Source organism: Stegostoma tigrinum, chromosome 30 (assembly GCF_030684315.1).
Source record: "Stegostoma tigrinum isolate sSteTig4 chromosome 30, sSteTig4.hap1, whole genome shotgun sequence".
NCBI lineage: Eukaryota > Metazoa > Chordata > Chondrichthyes > Orectolobiformes > Stegostomatidae > Stegostoma > Stegostoma tigrinum.
In genome coordinates, this window is record NC_081383.1 from 43,906,810 (window position 1) to 43,925,189 (window position 18,380).

General features: G+C 41.5%; 1 protein-coding gene across 1 annotated transcript in view; it reads left to right on the forward strand.

Moving 5' to 3' along the window:
* The window catches only part of LOC125465955 (zinc finger protein 462-like), a 63,274-nt gene that overhangs the window by 2,444 nt on the left and 42,450 nt on the right, over window positions 1-18,380 (forward strand). The window lies entirely within an intron of this gene.

Consider the following 18,380-nt stretch of genomic DNA (forward strand, 5'->3'; position numbering starts at 1 on the left):
TTAAAAATACGTAATTTGAAAAAGAAAAAAAAAGTATGGCACAGGAACAGGCCCTTTGGCCCTCCTAAACCTGTGCTGATCATCATGCCCTGACTAGACTAAAAACCAAACCTTCTGCCCCTATTTGGTCCGTATCTCTCTATTCCCTCTCTATTCTCTCCCTATTCATGTAATCATCCAGATGCCTCTTAAATGTTGCCAACATGCCTGCTTCCACAACCTCCTTTGGCAGTGCATTCCAGGTTCCTACCACCATCTGCATGGAAGAACTTTCCTCACACATCTCCTTAAAGATTTTCCTCCTCTCACCTTCAACTTGTGTCCCTTGTAATTGAAACTTCAACCCTGAGAAAAAGCATCTGACTATCCACCCTATGTATGCGTCTCCTAACTTTGTAGACCTCTCTCAGGTTTTCTCTCAGCCATCACCTTTCCAGTGAAAATAATCCGAGTCTTTTTAACCTTTCCTCACAGTCAATACTCTTAAAACCGGGCAGCATCCTGGTAAACCTTCTTTACACACTCTGTAAAGTTTCTGTATCCTTCCAGTGATGTGACAACCAAAACTGCACACAATACTTCAAATTTGACCTAACAGAGGTTTGATTTAGCTGCATCATGTTTTATCAACTCTTGTATGCTCCAGCTGATGAAGGTAAGCGTGCCATATAATCACTTTGGCTGACTGTGCCACTTTTAGGGAACTGTGGACCTGCGTGCCCAGATCTGTCTGTATGTTAATGTTCCTAAGGGTTCTGCCATTAACAGTGTAATTTACAACTAAATTTGATCCTCCAAAGTGCATCACCTCACATATTTGTCAGGATTAAACTCTATCCTCCTAACTCTAACTCCTGTGCCCATTACCAATCTATCTCTATCCTGCTTTATCCTTTCATAATCGTTGGTGCAGTTGCTAATTGTACTAATCTGTGTCATCTGCAAACTTACTGATCAGACCACCCACATTTTCCTCCAGAGATATATATATATATATATATATATATACTACGAACAACATAGGGCCTAAGACTGATCCTTGTGGAACACCACTAGTTACCAGTCTCTATTCTGAAAAAACACTCTCCCACCACTACTCACTATCTCCTGTGACCAAGCCAGTTTTGTATTCAGCTTGCCCACCCCAAATCCCATATGATTTTAGTTTTTGTACCAATCTGCCATGTAGGACTGATAAACAACTTACTAAAGTCCATATAAACTACATCCACAGCTCTTTCCTCATCAATTATCTTTGTCACTTCAAAAAATTTGATCAGGTTGGTGAGACGTGACCTTCCTCAAATGAAATCGTGCTGCCTGTCACTAACTAGTCCATTTTCTTCCAGATGTGCATATATCCTGTCCCTCGGTATCTTCTCCAAGAGCTTCCCTCACCACCGATGTCAGACTCACTGGCCTGTAAATTCTTGGATTATTTCCTGGAACAAGCTAATCTCTAGTTCTCTGGAATCTTGCCTGTGGTCAAGGAGGATGTGAAGATATCTGCTACTGTCCCAGCTATTTTTCTCTTGCTTCTTATAGTAAACTGGGATAGATCCCATCTGGCCCTGGAGATTTGTCAATCTTACTGCAATTTAGGATACCAAAACTTCCTCCTTTTAATATATTGACATTCTGTAGAGCATTCTCACACTCTTCCCTGATATCAGCATCAGCCCTGTCCTCTTCCTAGATCGATACCGATACAAAGTACTTATTAAGTATCTCTCCCATTTGCTGTGGCTCCACGCATAACTTCCTCCCCTTTGTCTTTGAGGGAGCCTACTATTTCCCTTGCAACTCTCTCTTTCTTCTAACATATGCACAAAAAGCCTTGAGATTCTTCTTGACCTTGTTTTGCTAAAGACATTTCATGGCCCCTTTTTAGCCTTCATAATTTCTCTATACTCAAGGGCTTTGTCAGTTTCAGCTTGTTTTGGGTATGGTAATTTTTTCAAGCTACTTTCTCCTTTATGTTTTAAGTTGTAACTGCAGCTATTTATTTTGCTTTGTCAAAATTGTTTTAACATAGAAATTTTAAGCAAAAATACTGAGATCTCAAATCTTCATGAAATAAGCAGATGTTCTAATTAACCTGAATTTTTTTGTATTCTACTTAGAGTAAGATAAACTCAGCAAAAGCCAAGCTGCATGAACTCATTTAGAAATTATTAATTTGACGCACAGATTTCTGAGTAGTTTTTCGACATTGAACTCAGTACTTTTGACTTGATTCAGCTGCAGCTGCTGTTTCAGCATTTTGTTGATATTGTGAATTGCAAGCACTAACGTTGTTGTTGGCCAGATCCTAGAGTGTGTACTAGAGTGCTCCGAGGCCACAGCTTTGAGAACGGCCATTTCAAACATGCCTACAGGTAAAACAAATGAGAAAGCATTTTCTCATGCTAAATGTTAGGAATTAAAACAGCATAATTTCTGCTAAATAAAAGCAAAATAGTGCAGAAGGTGGAAATCTGAAATAAAGTGCTGAAGAACCCTAGCTGTTCTAACCTCATTTGTGGAGAGAAAAGCAGTTAATGTTTTGAATCCAACATTACAGATGTTTAGAACTGTATTTACCACAACTGCTATCAGACCTGCTGAGTTTCTTTAGTACTTTGTTTTTATTTCACAGGTGTAATTCCATTCACTGTCAAAAGCTTTTCCAAAATTTATAAAGCAATTTTTATTTAAAACTCCTTGTTCATTCTCTTTATCTCAACCACCTAACTTGTTCAAGGCCCTCCATGAAATTTGTTTTTTTTCCCCCATTACACTGATTGGAACGAAAATTTACACACGCACAAAACAGTTCCCATGTTGGAAACTTGAAATAGGTGTGTCAATCAATTATAAAAGCACAAAATTGTAAATTCCCCAAAACTATATTTAAAATGATAAATTTTGAAAAATCAAGCAGATGAAATTATAATCTAGTAGCATGCTTGACCAGTACATTGATAAGATCTTGCTATTTATGGCTGTCCTGCTCATTTTACCACCCTAATAATTTACCTGTCGTCTGTGAATGTCTTGAGTATACCTTACATGTTTTGAGCCCAAATCATACATCACAAACAGCAAGGGCCCCCAGCACTGAGTCTTGTGGAATCCCATTAGAAACAGACTTCCAGTCCTAGAAATTTCCATCTACTATTGTCCTCTGCTTCCTGCCTCGCAGCCAGTTTGTGCCACTTCACACTGAATCCCATATGTTGTTTCTTTCTTGACCAGTCTGCCATGAGAAACTTTATCAAAAATTTGTTAAAGTCCACTGAAACCATATTAAATGAAATACTCTCACCAACACTCCTGGTTACGTACTCAAAACATTTGAATTAAATTTCTCAAGAACAAACAAAGAACAAAGGAACAGACTCTTTGGCCCTCCAAGCCTGTGTGGATCCAGATCCTCTATCAAAACCTGTCGCCTATTTTCCAAGGATCTGTATCCCTCTGCTCCCTGCCCATTCATGTATCTGTCTTGATACATCTTAAATGTTGTTATTGTGCCCGCCTCTACCACCTCCACTGGAAATGCATTCCAGACACCCACCACCCTCTACATAAAGAACTTTCCATGCATATCTCCCTTAAACTTTTCCCCTCTCACCTTGAAATCGTGGCCCCTAGTAATTGAGTCCACCACTCTTTGGGGTGGGGGGGGGGGGGGGGTGTTTCTTGCTATCCACCCTGTCTATACCTCTCATGATTTTGTAGACCTCAATCAGGCCTCCCCCTCAACCTCTGACTTTCTAATGTAAATAATCCTAATCTGCTCAAACTCTCCACATTGCTAGCGCCCTCCATGCCAGGCAACATCCTGGTGAATCTCCTCTGCACCATCTCTAAAGCATCCACATTTTTTTGATGCAGAGATCATAGGAACTGCCGATGCTGGAGAATCTGAGATAACAAGGTGTGGAGCTGAATGAACACAGCAGGCCAAGCAGGATAGGTGATGTTTCAGGTCAAGACCCTTCTTCAGAAATGGGGGAGGGGAAGGGGATTCTGAAATAAATAGGGAGAGGGGGGAGGCAGATACACCTCAAGCCCCATCCCCATCTCCTACCCACTAACCTTATGCTGCCTCCTTGACTTTTCCGTCCTCCCTGGACCAAACTACCCCCTCCCTAACTCCCCACCTACATTCACCTTTTACTGACTCCAACCCGACCCTTTTGACTTGTGTGTCTCCTGTCCACCTATCTGCTCCTTTTATCTACGTTCCATCTGCCTCCCGTCTCTGTCTCTATATTTATTTCAGAATCCCGTTGCCCTCCCCCATTTCTGAAGAAGGATCTCAACCTGAAACATCACCTATCCTGCTCCTCTGCTGCTTGGCCTGCTGTGTTCATCCAGCTCTACGCTTTGTTATCTCACATCCTTTTGGTAATGTGGGCGACCAGAACTGTACGCAGTATTCCAAATGTGGTCGAACCAAAGTCCTGTACAACTGTAACATGACCTGCCAAATCTTGTACTCAATACCCCGTCCAATGAATGAAAGCATGGCATATGCCTTCGTGTCCACTGTATCCACCTGTGTTGCCATCTTCAGGGTACAATGGACCTTAACACCCAGATCTCTCTGTGCATCAGTTTTCCCCAGGGCTTTTCCATTTACCGTATAGTTCGCTCTTGAATTGGATCTTCCAAAATGCATCACCTTGCATTTGCCTGGATTGACTCCATCTGCCATTTCTGTGCCCAACTCTCCAATCTATCTACATTCTGCTACATTTTCAGACAGTCCCCTATACCATCTGCTACTCCACAATCTTAGTGTCATCTGCAAACTTACTAATCAAACCATCTCTACCTTCCTCCAGATCATTTATGTTTATCACAAATAACAGTGGTCCCAATACTGATCCCTGTGGAACACCACTGGTCATGGTTCCCCATTTTGAGAAATTCTCTTCCACTACAACCCTCTGTTCCCCTTTACCCAGTCAGTTCTCTATCCATCTAGCTAGTACATCCTGGACCCCATGCGACTTCACTTTCTCCATCAGCTTAATGTAGGGAACCTTATCAAACACCTTATTGTAGACCCTGTGTATGACATCTACAGCCCTTCCCTCATCTATCAACTGTGTCGCTTCCTCAAAGAATTCTATCAAGTTGGTAAGACATGACCTTCCCTGCACAAAACCGTGCTGCCAATCATTAATAAGCCCATTTTCTTCCAAATGTAAATAGATCCTATCCCTCAGTATCTTCTCCAGCAGCTTCCCTACCACTGACATTGGGCTACTGGTCTGTAATTACCTGGATTATCCTTGCTACCCTTCTTACACAAGGGGACAACGTTAGCAATTCTCCAGTCCTCCAGGGCCTCACCTGTGCTCAAGGATGCTGCAAAGATTATTTGTTAAGGCCCTGGCTATTTCCTCTCTCGCTTCCCTCAGTAACCTGGGATAGATCCCATCCAGACCTGGGGACTTGTCCACCCTAATGCCTTTTAGAATACCCAACACTTCCCCCGCCACACCTACTTATGCCGACTTGACCTCCATTTCCTTCTCCTTGGTGAATACTGACACAAAATACTCATTAAGAATCTCACTCATTTTGTGTGACTTCTCGCATAACTTCCCCTCTTTTGTCCTTGAGTGGGCCAACTTTCTCTAGTTACCCTCTTGCTCCTTATGTACAAATGTCAATGTTTTGTGTTCTCAAATGTCATCTTTCCTTAATAAATACATGATCATGATCCCTGATTAATCCATATCCCAAAGTACAGATCTATTCTGTCCCTAAGAATTCTTTCTGATAATTTTCCACCTCCAAGGTTTGCGTGACTGATCTATAATTTCATGGTCTATCCCTTCCTCCTTTTATTTAATAACGGGACAATTTTCAGTCCTCCATTCCTCTGACACCTCACCAGTGGTGAGAGAGGATCTGAAAATTGCTACCAGTGCTCCTGACATCTCTTCCTTTACCTTCAATAATCTGGATTCATCTCATCTAAGCTATTGAATTTATCCAGTTTTAAGACTGCTGAGCGTATAGTACCTCCTCTGCCTCTCTCTTTCTTTCTGTCTCTGCGTGTTCGTCTGTCTGTGTGTCTCTCTTGTTCCCACTGCCTCCCTCTCTTTCTGTCTGTGTGTCTCTCTTGTTCCCACTGCCTCCCTCTCTTTCTGTCTGTTCATCCTGCTCCCTGTTCTGTGTGTCTCTTTTTGTTTTGTAAAATTTCACAGTCCTCCATACCCTCGTGACTATACCTGCATTATCCTTTTCCACTATGAGGACTGTAGACTCATCATTTGAGGATGGTTCCCACATCTTCTGGAACACGTTTATAGATACCATAGCGGTACTATTTTTTAAGAAAACCCCGTAAGATTTTCTTTTATTACTCCACCAGTGCTTTTTCACTTATACTCTTAGTTCTCCTAATTTCAAACTCCCTTTTGTATTCTTCTAGGGATTGCAGCATTGATCCCTCAGTGCCTGTCGTAAGATTCTCCTTTTTTCCCCTTAATCCTACATTTTATTTTGTCTCTTAATGTCCAAGATATCTGGTCATGATCCCAGCATTTACCTTCATGGGGACATATTTATCCTGTACCCTTGTTTCCTTGTTGAATGTTCTGATACAGCTTTATCTAAGGAGCTGTTCCCAGTCCAAATGAGCAAATCTTATTGTAGTAAAATTATTCTTTCTCCTCTTTTTAGAGCTTTTAATCTCAGTCCACCCTTCTCTTTTCCTGCAACTCTCCTAAATGTCTCTAAAATGCTCCCATATTTAGACACTTGCCAGCTCCTTACATGAACATGTATTCCAGTTCGCCTGATTGAACTTTTTTTTCCACTGCCTTCCGGACTCTCTGTCAGGCATTTTAATTTAGAGTCAGGCTTGTACAGTATAGTTAACAGACCCTTTGGTCCAACTCATCCATGCTGATGAGCTTTCCTAAATTAATCTAGTCCCATTTGCCAGCTTTTGGCCCATATCCCTCTAAACCCTTCTTATTCATGCACCCATCTAGATGTCTTTTAAATGTTGTAATTGTACCAGCCTCTACCCCTTCCTGTGGCAGCTCACTGCATATACATACCACCGTCTGCATGAAAAAGTTGTCCCTTAGTTCCCTTATAAATCTTTTCCCTCTCACCATGCACCTACGTCTTCTAGTTTTGGACTCCCCTCCCCGAGAAAAGAGACTTCGGCTGTTTCACCCTATCCATGCCCCTCGTGATTTTCTAAACATCAATAAGGTTACCCTTGGTCTCCTATGCTCCCAGGAAAATAGCCCCAATCTGTTTTAGCCTCTCCCTATAGCTCACACTATCCAACCTGCAGATCTTTTCTGCATCTGCACTTTTTCATATTTCACAACATCCTTCCTATAGCAGGGGGATCAGAATTGAATGCTGTATTCCAAACTTGACCTAACCAATGTCCTGTACAGCTGCAACATAACCTCCCAACTCCTATACTGAATACACTAACCAAAATAGGCAAGCAAACCGAACTCCTCCTTCACTATCCTGACTATCTGTGACTTTGCTTTTGAAGAACTATGAACCTGCACCTCCACACCTCATTTTTCAGGAACTCTCCCCAGGACCCTATCATCAAGTGTATGAGTCCTGCCCTGATTTGCCTTACCAAAATACAACACTGCATATCTATCTAAATTTAAACTCCATCTGCCACTTCTTGGCTGTTGGCCCATCTAATCAAGGTCCCATTGTACTCAGAGGTAATTGCCCACTTTACCACCAATTTTGGTGTCATCTGCAACTTACTAACAATACTTGTTGTGGACCAGCCCCCCTCAAAATAATTTAAGAAGACCTAATTTTTTTTTAAGTCCAATGTGAAGTGACTGTCCAGATGTAATGCGAGTGGTCAAACAACTTCACGTTAAGCAAAACACAACTTATTTAAACACTGTAGTTAAAATACTACCAAAGAAAGAGGAATTTAGAATAACTTATCTTGATTGACATCCCATATTGACTTTTTTTAATTTTCAAGTGTACTTAAATACAGTGAAAAGCTTTGTTTGTGACTGGTACAGGCAGATCCCAGCAAGCAAAGTACGTACAGATCAAAAAGACTTAGAGGTGTATAGGTTACATTGTAGGTTCCACTAGTTGAATGTCATTCAACATTCTGATCATGGTCGAAAAGAAGCTGTTCCTGAACCTACTTATGTAAGTGTCCAGGCTTCTGCATTTTCTGCCTGATAGAAGAGGTTGTAAGAGGCCATCTCCCAGGTGCGATGGGTCTTCAATGACGTTGGCTGCCTTTTCTGCATCAGCAAGCCATGTAAATAGAGTCCACAGTTAGAAGGTTGACTTCTGTGTTGGCCTGGGCTATGCCTCCGTTGTTTCTTACAGTCTTGGGCAGAGCAGTTGCCATACCAGTCCATTATGCACACGGACAGTATGCTTTCTGTGGTGCATCTGTAGAAGTTGGTGAGGGACCTTCTGGACATACCAAATTTTCTGAACTGCCTAAGAAAGAAGGGGGATTGTTGTGCCTTGACTGTTGCATTTACATGGGAAGTCCAGGACAGGTTGTCAGTTATTGCCACTCTGGGGAACTTGATGCTGTTCATGCTCCACCTCAGTTCTGTTGATGTAGATGGGGGCTTGACTTCAGAAAGAAAGGAGAATGATGATCTGTTCACTAGTTTTGCCAAAGTTGAGAAACTGATTTGTTTTCTTTGCCTCATGTCGCCAAGCCCTCGATTATATCCATGATGTATTTTGACTCCTCTGTTAGATATCCATGCCACTACAATGAACTTGTAGATGGTGTTCACTGGGAATTTGGCAACACCTCCGCATACACCTATGGCTTACAGTAGGGGGCTGAGAATGCATCCTTGGGAGGCTCCAATGTTGAGTGTTAGTATGGAGGAGGCGCAGTTACCTATCCTTACTGCAGCCTGTAGGTCAGAAAGCTGAGGATCCAGTTGCAGAGGACAGAGCCCAGACCAAGGTCACACAGTTTTGAGATTGTCTGGAAGGGATAAAGTTGTTGAAGGCGGAACTGTAGTCTACAAGCAGGAATCTGACGTAGGTATCTTTGGCCAGATGTTCCAGGGATTAGTGCAGGGCTAGGGATATGGCATTGTCAGTGGACTTGTTACAATGGTAGGCAAACTGTAGGGAATCGACACAGGTTGGGAAACTGGAGTTGAAGTGGGTCATGACTAGCTCCCCTTGGCACTTCATGATTATTGAATTTGGAGCTTTTGGACAGTAGTCATTAAGGCACATTGCATGTGTTTTCTTGGATATGGGGATGATGATGGTCTTGAAGCAGGTGGAGACATCAGCCTGTAGGAGGGAGATGAAGATGTTGATGTATACCTCTGCCAGTTGGTAGATACAGGATCTAAGTGCTTGGCTGGGGACGCTGCCTGGGCTTTATACTTACCTAGGGTTGACTCCCAGGAAGATGTTCTGGACCTCTGAAGTGATGACTAAGGGAACAGGTGTCATCACACTGGTATTCCGCTCAAACTGAGCATAGAAAGCATTGAGCGTGTAGGAAGGGATGTGTCTTTATTACAATCTTACACTGTTGCATTTTGTATCCCATAATGTCGTTTAGACCTTGCCAGGAGTCTGTTTGATAGCTCTGGGCCTCTAAATTGGCCCAGTACTGCCTCTTGGCCTCCCTGACAGCTTTGCAAAGGTCATATCTGGATTTTTTTATATATTGGTCCAGGTCACCCAACTTGAATGCTGCATCTTTGGTCTTCAGTAGTGAGTGGATTTTCTGGTTCACCCAAGGTTTACAGTTGAGGAACAGTCAGTTTGACTTCTTTGGTACAAAGTCCTCTATGCATTTGTGAATGAAATCGGTGACGGTGGTGGGATACTTGCCTAGTTTTTCTATTCAACACTTGAACACAGTCAAATCCACCAAGTCCAAGGAGTCCCGGAGACATTCTTGAGCCGCCTCGGACCGGACGCTTTCATTTCACGAAGGATTCTCCTGTCCCAGCCTCTGCTTGTAAACTGGGAGGAGGAACACAGTGCTGTGGTCAGATTTTTCGAAGTGTGGGTGGGGGATTCAGTGGTAGCCCATAAACATACCCCTTGGCAAAAAGGAAAATTCCAACACCGTTTTGTGCATGCAGTTCCCATCCAGGGAGAAAGTTTCAGAGAGCAGCAGCAGGCAAGCAGACATTGAACGTAGCTTCCAACTCTATTGCAACTCCAATTGCTTGTGATTCTACTTAAATTCTGATCTGAGATAGTTGGCTACACTCATTCAGGCTGCATTTAAAAAAAAACCCTAGGCCTTCCAAGCTGTGTTCTCAAGTGGTCTTAACTCTTAAATCTCTTAAAATGACAGCATTATTACATACCTACTATATTCCCATCCAAATCATTTATACTAATGACGAAAAGCAAGGGACCCAGCACTCATCCTTGCAGGACGCTGCTGGTCACAGGCCTCTAGTCTGCAAAACAGCCCTCCACCACCACCCTCTATCTCCCACCTTTAAAATCAGTTTTGTATACAAATAGCTAGCTCTCCCTGGATTCCAAGTGATGTAATCTTGTTAACCAGTCTACCATGCCAAACCTTGTCGAACTCCTTGTGGAAGTCCATATAGACAACATTCACTGCTCCGCCTCATCAATTGTCTTTGTAACTTAAAAAACTCAATCAAGTTCGTGAGATTCTGTGTTTCCTGCGCATAAAGCCATGTTGTCTATCCCTAATCAGTCCTTACCTTCTAAGCATATTTTGGCTGCTCTTCCTTCTGAATTACTTAGGGTAGATTTAAATTAAATTGGATCCTGACAGCATTAATAAACCTTCCCATGAGGATACTGGTCCCATTCCTGTTCAGATGTAACATATTCGACTTGTATAGGTCCCACTTCCCTGGAAATGCTCCCAATGCCCTAGCAATCTAAAGCTGTCCCTATTTGGCTTCAAATGGTTTATTGTATAAAGATCTAGGAGCCACAGTTTCTTGCCAATTGCTGAGGGTAACCTCTGTCAAAATCATTTGGCCTATGAGCGGATAACACTTCTGAGTTCCCAAAATTTGACCCCTTCTCTGTAACTTATCAAAATGAAAAGAATCCCAAAAATGATTCCAGGAATGGCTAAATTCAGAAGTTGGATGTTGAAGAAGTTGGGGCTGTTCTCCCAGGAACGGATGAGTTGATAGAAGTATTCAAAATCATGAGGGGTCTAGTGAAGTAGACAGGCCAAAATTATTCCCATAGGCATAAGGATCCAGTAGTAGTGGATGACATTTTAAGGTGATTTGCAAAAGAAGCAACAGCAATATAAGGAAAACCCATTTTGCACAGCAGGTTGTTAGGATCTGCAATGGCCCTAGGTGAGTTCTTCTTCGAGAGTTAACATAAGCATAATGCGCTGAGTTACCTCTCTTGCCTGTTTATGTGGATAGTAATTTGGAGAAGGGAGATTTTAGGCAGATCATTGAAATGAATAAAGATGAATGTGCTCATGTAATTAATCATAATAAGCAGTGATAGAGAAGGACATTGCTGTTGTTGGTATTTTGTTGCAAATACCCATTCTGTGTTAAACAGTTATTTTGATATGAAGAGAGATAATGGAAACTGCAGGTGCTGGAGAATCTGAGATAACTAAGTGTAGAGCTGGATGAACACAGCAGGCTGAGCAGAAAAGCTGATGTTTTGGGCCTAGACCTTTCATCAGAAATGAAGAAGGGCCAAGGCCTGAAATGTCAGCTTTTCTGCTCCTCTGATGCTGCTTGGCCTGCTGTGTTCATCCAGCTCTACACTTTGTTATTTCAAATGAGGAGGCAGCTTGAAGTTATAGGATTGTAAATTAAGTAGCATGAGCTAACTTTATGCAGCTTGTATTAGTAGGATGAGCTTTAGAGTAGCAAGAATGATTGTTGCACTCCATCAAAAATAGAATATCTTAGAACCGCAACAAGAATGATTCTTGAAACAGCATTCTGAGATATAAAAGGCATTTGTAGAACTAGATATGTTTAAATAATTGCCTCATCGATGCCATGTATTTCAAATGGCTGAGTGCTTGTTCGTGATTTGTATACGGTTTGCTAAATACAGAACTGGAAATGAATATAAGATCAAAATTGATGTGAGTTTAATTACTGGACTGCAAATCCTTGTGCACCGCTTTCTACACCTGGAAATATTTCTGCCTCTTATACAACAAAGCACTTGCATTATGTGTGAAATAAAACCCTTGATTCCCTTACTGATTTAAAAGTCTGTCTTGCCCTTGAATGTAATTAAAGACCCAGCCTTTACAGCCATCAGCACTAAAGAATTCCACAGAGTCACCACCTTTTGACAGAAATTTTTTCTGAAATTTTTTTCCCTTAACAAGGCATCCCTGATGCTAAGATTATGCACTCTAGTTTTAGACTGTCCCACAAGGGAAGATAACCTATTCATATATATACTGTCAAATTTCCTAAGCATTGTACATGTTTCAGTAAGGTTGACCCTTTCTTCTCAACTTCAATGAGTACATGTCCAACCTATTTGACCTCTCCTCATAAAATAATCCCTCCATACCTGCGATCCACCTAGTGAACCTTTTTTCCGGAATGCTTTCAATGCCAGTATGTCTTTCCTTAGGGAAAGAGACCAAAACTGTTCCCAGTATTCCAGGTATGGTCCAACTAATGTGTTGTAAAGTTTTGTCAAGATTCCATACTTTTATTTCAAAGTGAATAGAGTATAAAGGCCAATTTTCAATACCTGCTGAACTTGTATGCTAGCTTTTCTGTGATTTATGAGTGAGGACTTCCAAATCCCACTGTTCTCTAGCTTTCTGTAGTCTTTCTCCTCCTATCTAATATTCAGCTTTTTTTTCCCTTTCCCTGCTAAAGTACATAACTTCATTTTCCCACATTGTATTCCATCTGCCAAATTTTGGCCTACTTACTTAGCCTGACTATATTCCTCTGTGCTATTGTTTATTTTTGTGTTTTTCACACCTCCTGCCTTCTGACCTGTTTTTTGTATCATTCACAAACTTTGCTATAGTACATTCCCCCTCCTCATCTAAGTCAGAGAGAGAGAACGAGAGAGATCTTTTGTCATGAACTATGTTCTTTAACATCTGTCATTGTTCATTAACAATCCTTGCTACTAAACTCATTTCCCAGTCCACTGCTGCTGACACTGTTCTTGTGCCTTTGTTTTAGATTTCCATCCTGGAAATACCACTGATCCCAACTCTGTGTTCTATTAGTTAACCAATCCTCTATCCATGCTAATATACTACCCCAATATTGTGAGCTCTTATTAAGTAACGTATGGCACCTCATCAAATGTTTTCTGGAAATCCAGATATATTAAATCTGCTGCTTCTGTATGTCTGTTGTGCCTGTTACCTTGCAAATACGTTGATCAGATACGAAGCCATACTGACTCTACTTCATTCTATAATGTATTTTTAAATGCTGTGCTATTTCATCCTTCATGATGGACTCTGGCATTGTGTTCCACATGTAATTCAGTTGGTCCACTGCTAGGCTTTAGCAAAACACACTTCATTCTTAACACAAGTAAAATACAAATGAAAAGAACTGGCATGGATTTAACTCAATTGAAATAGTTAAGATGATGATGCTAATCATCAATTGTTCCAATGTAGGCAACATCTCACAGCATCTCACAACACCTCCTTTAGCAAGAATGCAATTCAGAGAAATGGCTATTATTCTTAAATCCTGCCTGTTTCCAGTCCAGAAGAAACAATCTGCCCCTTTTGATTTTCAAGAGAGAGCCTTTCTCTCACTAAGACTGCACTCTAGCAGCCAGGAACTTAAGCTTTTAGCACAATAGAAGCCTTGGTAGACTGGTTACGGGTAGTTCTGTTATAATGTGTATTTTGTTGATGCAAATTGCCTGTAACACGATTGATGAATAGCAGACACTTTGTATAATGTGAACTTTCTGCTGTACAGGCTTAGTGATTTTTCTTTTCCTGTTTTTTCCCTATGATGTGATTTTCTATAGTGCAAGAACGCGGGTGTTGCCTTATAGGAGAACTACCTGTAGTTAGGTTAGTTACATGTGATCGAGAGAGTTGGCCAATTGGATACAAAATTGGCATGATGGTAGAAGACAGAGGGTGGTGGTAGAGGATTGTTGTTCAGACTGGAAGCTTGTGATCAGTGGTGTGCTGCAAGGATCAGTGCTGGGTCCACTGTTGTCTATCATTTAATATAAACAATTTGAGTGAGAATATAGGAGGCATGGTTAGTAAGTTGGCGGATGACACCAAACTTGGTGGTATAGTGGACGGTGAAGAAGGTTGTCGAAAAATAGAACAGGATCTAAATCAATTGAGCCAGTAGGCCCAGGAATGCAGATGGGGTTTAATGCGGGTGCATGCATCTGGGTAAGACAAACCAGGGCAGGACTAAAAAGTTAATGTTATGGCCCTGAAGAGTGTTATCGAACAGAGGGACCTAGAGGTGCAGGTACATAGTTCCTTGTAAGTGGTGTCACAGGTAGACAAGGTGGTGAAGAAGGCATTTGGCATGCTTGCCTTCATCAGTCAAAGCATTGATAACAGGAGTTGGGATGTCATGTTATGGCTGTACAAGACATTGGTAAGGCTTTTTTTTGGACCACTGCATGCCATTTTGTTCACCCTGCTATAGGAAGGATGTTATTAAACTGCTACGGGTGCAAAAAAATAGCTTACAGGCATGTTACCAAGACTGGAAGGCTGTAGTTATAAGAGAGGCTGGATAGGCAGGAACTTTCCTCCCTGGAGCATAGGAGGCTAAGGGTTAACCTTTTTAGAAGTTTATAAATCATGAGGGACGTGAATAGGGTGAATAGCCAAGGCCTTTTCCCCAGGGTAGGGGAGTCCAAAATTTGAGGGCATAGGTTTAAGATGAGAGGGGAATGATTTAAAAGGGAGACAAGGGGCAACTTTTTCTTAGAGGGTGGTGCAAATTGTTACAACATGGAGGTTGAACCCCCCCCCACCCCACCTCTGATAACTGAAATGCCCAGAGATGCTTGCCTCGCCCTATAATCTGTTAAAAGAAATGTGAAAAATTGTATAACCTTCCTCTCACTCTTAAGCTGTTATAAAGGACATGTTAAATGACATGAACTCTTCACTATAATCAACAAGTAACAACTTATTTATCTAACTCTAACAGTGAACAAATTAATTGAACCATTAACAAATCAAATAATTCCCCTTTTACAACTAACTATTCCCAAATAAAACAAAATTCTAATGGTGCGCTGTTGCAATAAATATAAGTTCCACTTACAGAAATCAAAATATTAAAAATTAATCTCTCAATTACAGCCAGGATACGTCTTCTGGAACTGTGTTTTATCTGCTGATCTTCAGTGAGGAACGCCTTACTCCGTCGAATTCCTGCATCAGGAATATTAGCTCAGAGTGCCATTGTACCTTTTGGTTAGATGATGGTTACACTGAATGCTTAGAATTCTATGAGAGCCAGTGATTTTCTTTTTAGAGCTGATGGTAATTGACTCTATCAGTTGACAATTGCTCTCATACCAATTTTCAAATACCTTCTTTGTTTATACCATTTACATATCAATTTCTTACAATAGGATTGGTCCTATGTTGTCAAACCCGTCAGGTTTAAATAATTTGGCTGAAATTCAAGCTGGTTGCCTTGCTAACAGAACAAAACGGCTCCCTGGATTGCTAACCATATAGTCCTTGATATAAATGTTTTGATTTCAGAAGCTGTCTATGCACCTGCAACCTTCAAGCTGCCCAAAGGCTTTTTTTTTAATCTGAGCACAGAAAAAGCACAATCTTTTAAAGGGACCATACACTTTTTTTTTGTTCTTTTCCCCCACCCCTTATTTTACAAACTTCAAATCCTAACATCCTTCTTCCAATCCACATATAGTCTACCCAACTCCACAACAGTACATGGAACGAAGTGACAGAGGTGAGTACAATTACTGTATTTAAAACACATTTGGGCAGGTACAAGAATTGGAACGGTTTAGGGGGATATGGGCCAAGCGCAGGCATATGGAACTAGTTTAGTTTGGGAAACGTGGTCGGCATGGATAAGTTGGGCCGAATGGCTATATGACTGTATAATTTCTTGCTATGGTACGTATTCCATCCCATGCTAGCAAAGCTTCCTCATTATCTAAATAATATCAAGGTACAGGAGAAACGCCACTCTGGCAGCATCAATGCAGTGAGAAACACATGGAGATGAGTAGCACAGAAACAGACCCTTTGTGCCAACCAAATATCCTAAATTAATTTAGCCCAATGTGACTCTTGTTTGGAGCTCTCCACAGGTGAAGCAAGACTTGCTGGTTTTCTCCAGCACTTTGTTTCTGTTTCAGATCTCTAGCATTAGAATTATTTTGCTCTCAGTGTGAAGATATTAATTTGGAGTGTTGTTTTGGATGGATGAGAGATTTGGAACCAATGGAAAGTGGAGTCCAACTTATCAAATAGCTTTTGAAATGTGGATTTGGAGAAGAATGGGAAAAGGTCAGCTGGACAGAAAACTTAACGGATGAAAAGGCTCTAAGAACAAAGAGCAAATAAGCATGTTTCCTAAACTTAGGCAGAGGCTGTGCAGAGCATATCTTGAGAGGAGCTGGAGTGGGAAAACCTCAAGTTGGATGATCATAATCAAAACTACCTATTCTGAGTTATGTGAAAATTGTAGGAAGATATTGGGAAAGGAAAAGACTGGTAGAGGACGCAGATATTGGAGAGGATTATGAACCAAGGACCTGTTTTGAGCAGAGCACATATGATTATTTTCTTTTGGGCATTGCTGATAAGGCCAGTATTTCCTGTCTATCCCCGTTTGCCCTTGAAGATAATAATGAGCCACCACCTTGGGCTGCTGTATGTATACCCTGAAGAAATTCCAGATGTTGACCCAGCCACAGTGAGGGAGCAATGATTTAGTTCCACATCAAGGTGATGTGTTGCTTGGAGAGGAACTTACAAGTGCTGTATCTCCTGCTATGTCCTTCTGGGTGGTAGAGGTCACAGGTTTGGAAGGTGCTGTCAAAGAAGTGTTGGCAGGTTGCTGCAACACACCTTTCTTGTGTGTAATGCACCCAGCTACCTGTACTGGTGTTGGAGAGAGTAAATGTTTTAAAAGTGGTGGATTGACTCTAGATTACTGCACGGTACCAACCAAATCAAAATTTTTGCATTGCAACGCTGACTTCTACTTTACTGATGGTAGACTGTCTTTTAGGAATCAGGAGGGAAGTTACTCATCACAATGTTCTTTCTATAATATCTTTTGCAGCTATAATATTCATATGGATGGTCCAGTTAAGTTTCTCATCAATAGTAACCCCTCCATGTTGTTATTGGAAGATTCTGCAACAGAAATGCTGTTGAACATGAATGGGGAGATGGGTTAAATTCTCTTTCATCAGTGATTTCCTGAAACTATATGGTACAGAACTTATTTGCTGTTTGTCATCCCAATCTTGAATGTATTCCAGGTCTTGCTAATATGGACTGTAACTACTTGAGTATCCTAAGAGTCATAAATGAACACTGCAGTGATCGTTGAGCGTTCCTTTGTCTGACTTTGATAGGCGGAAGTTCATTGATGAAGCAGCTGATAGTTGGGCCAGGAACCCCTGCAGAGAAGTCTAGGGACTGGGAGCAAATGGCTTTCAACAGCAGCCCTGTTTCTTTGTGCTCAATATTGCTGAATAGATGTGCCAGTTCACTATGCTGTGCAAGCTGCCGCTTGTAAGAAAGGTTGCTGCCTTAATCCTCTTTGGTGTAGGGAAGTACAAGTCCTATCTAGTGTAGTTTGGCTGAGGAAGAATTCACAGTTGCTACCACTGAAGCCATAATCATCACAATGAATGGGGTGGCATAGTGGTTCAGTGGTTCGCACTACTGTCTCACAGTGCCAGGGACCCTTGTTCACTTCCACCCTTGGGTGACTGTGTGGAGTTTGCACATTCTCCCCATGCCTACTTGGGTTTCCTCTGGGTTCTTTGGTTTTCTTATTTCCAAAGATGTGCAGGTTAAGTGGATCGGCAGTGCTGAATTGCCAATAGTGTTCAGGGATCTGCAAGCTCGATGGATTGGTCTTGGGAAATGCAGGGTTACTGGGATAGGGTGGGGGGCTGGGTCTGTGTGGGATGCTCTTCAGAGTGGACAGTTGGACCAAATGGCCTGTTTCATGCTGTAGGGATTCTATTTTTCTTTTAAATGCACTGATTTAAGTAGAATAATGTCTCTCAACATTATGTCTCAATAATGTCAACAAAATATAGGATGTAATGTTCCCTTTTCTAAGCTTCAGCCTGAGTGTGGTCAGTGGTGAAGGTAAATTTTTGGTTTTATTTTTGGTCGTGTTGGGTGCGGGATG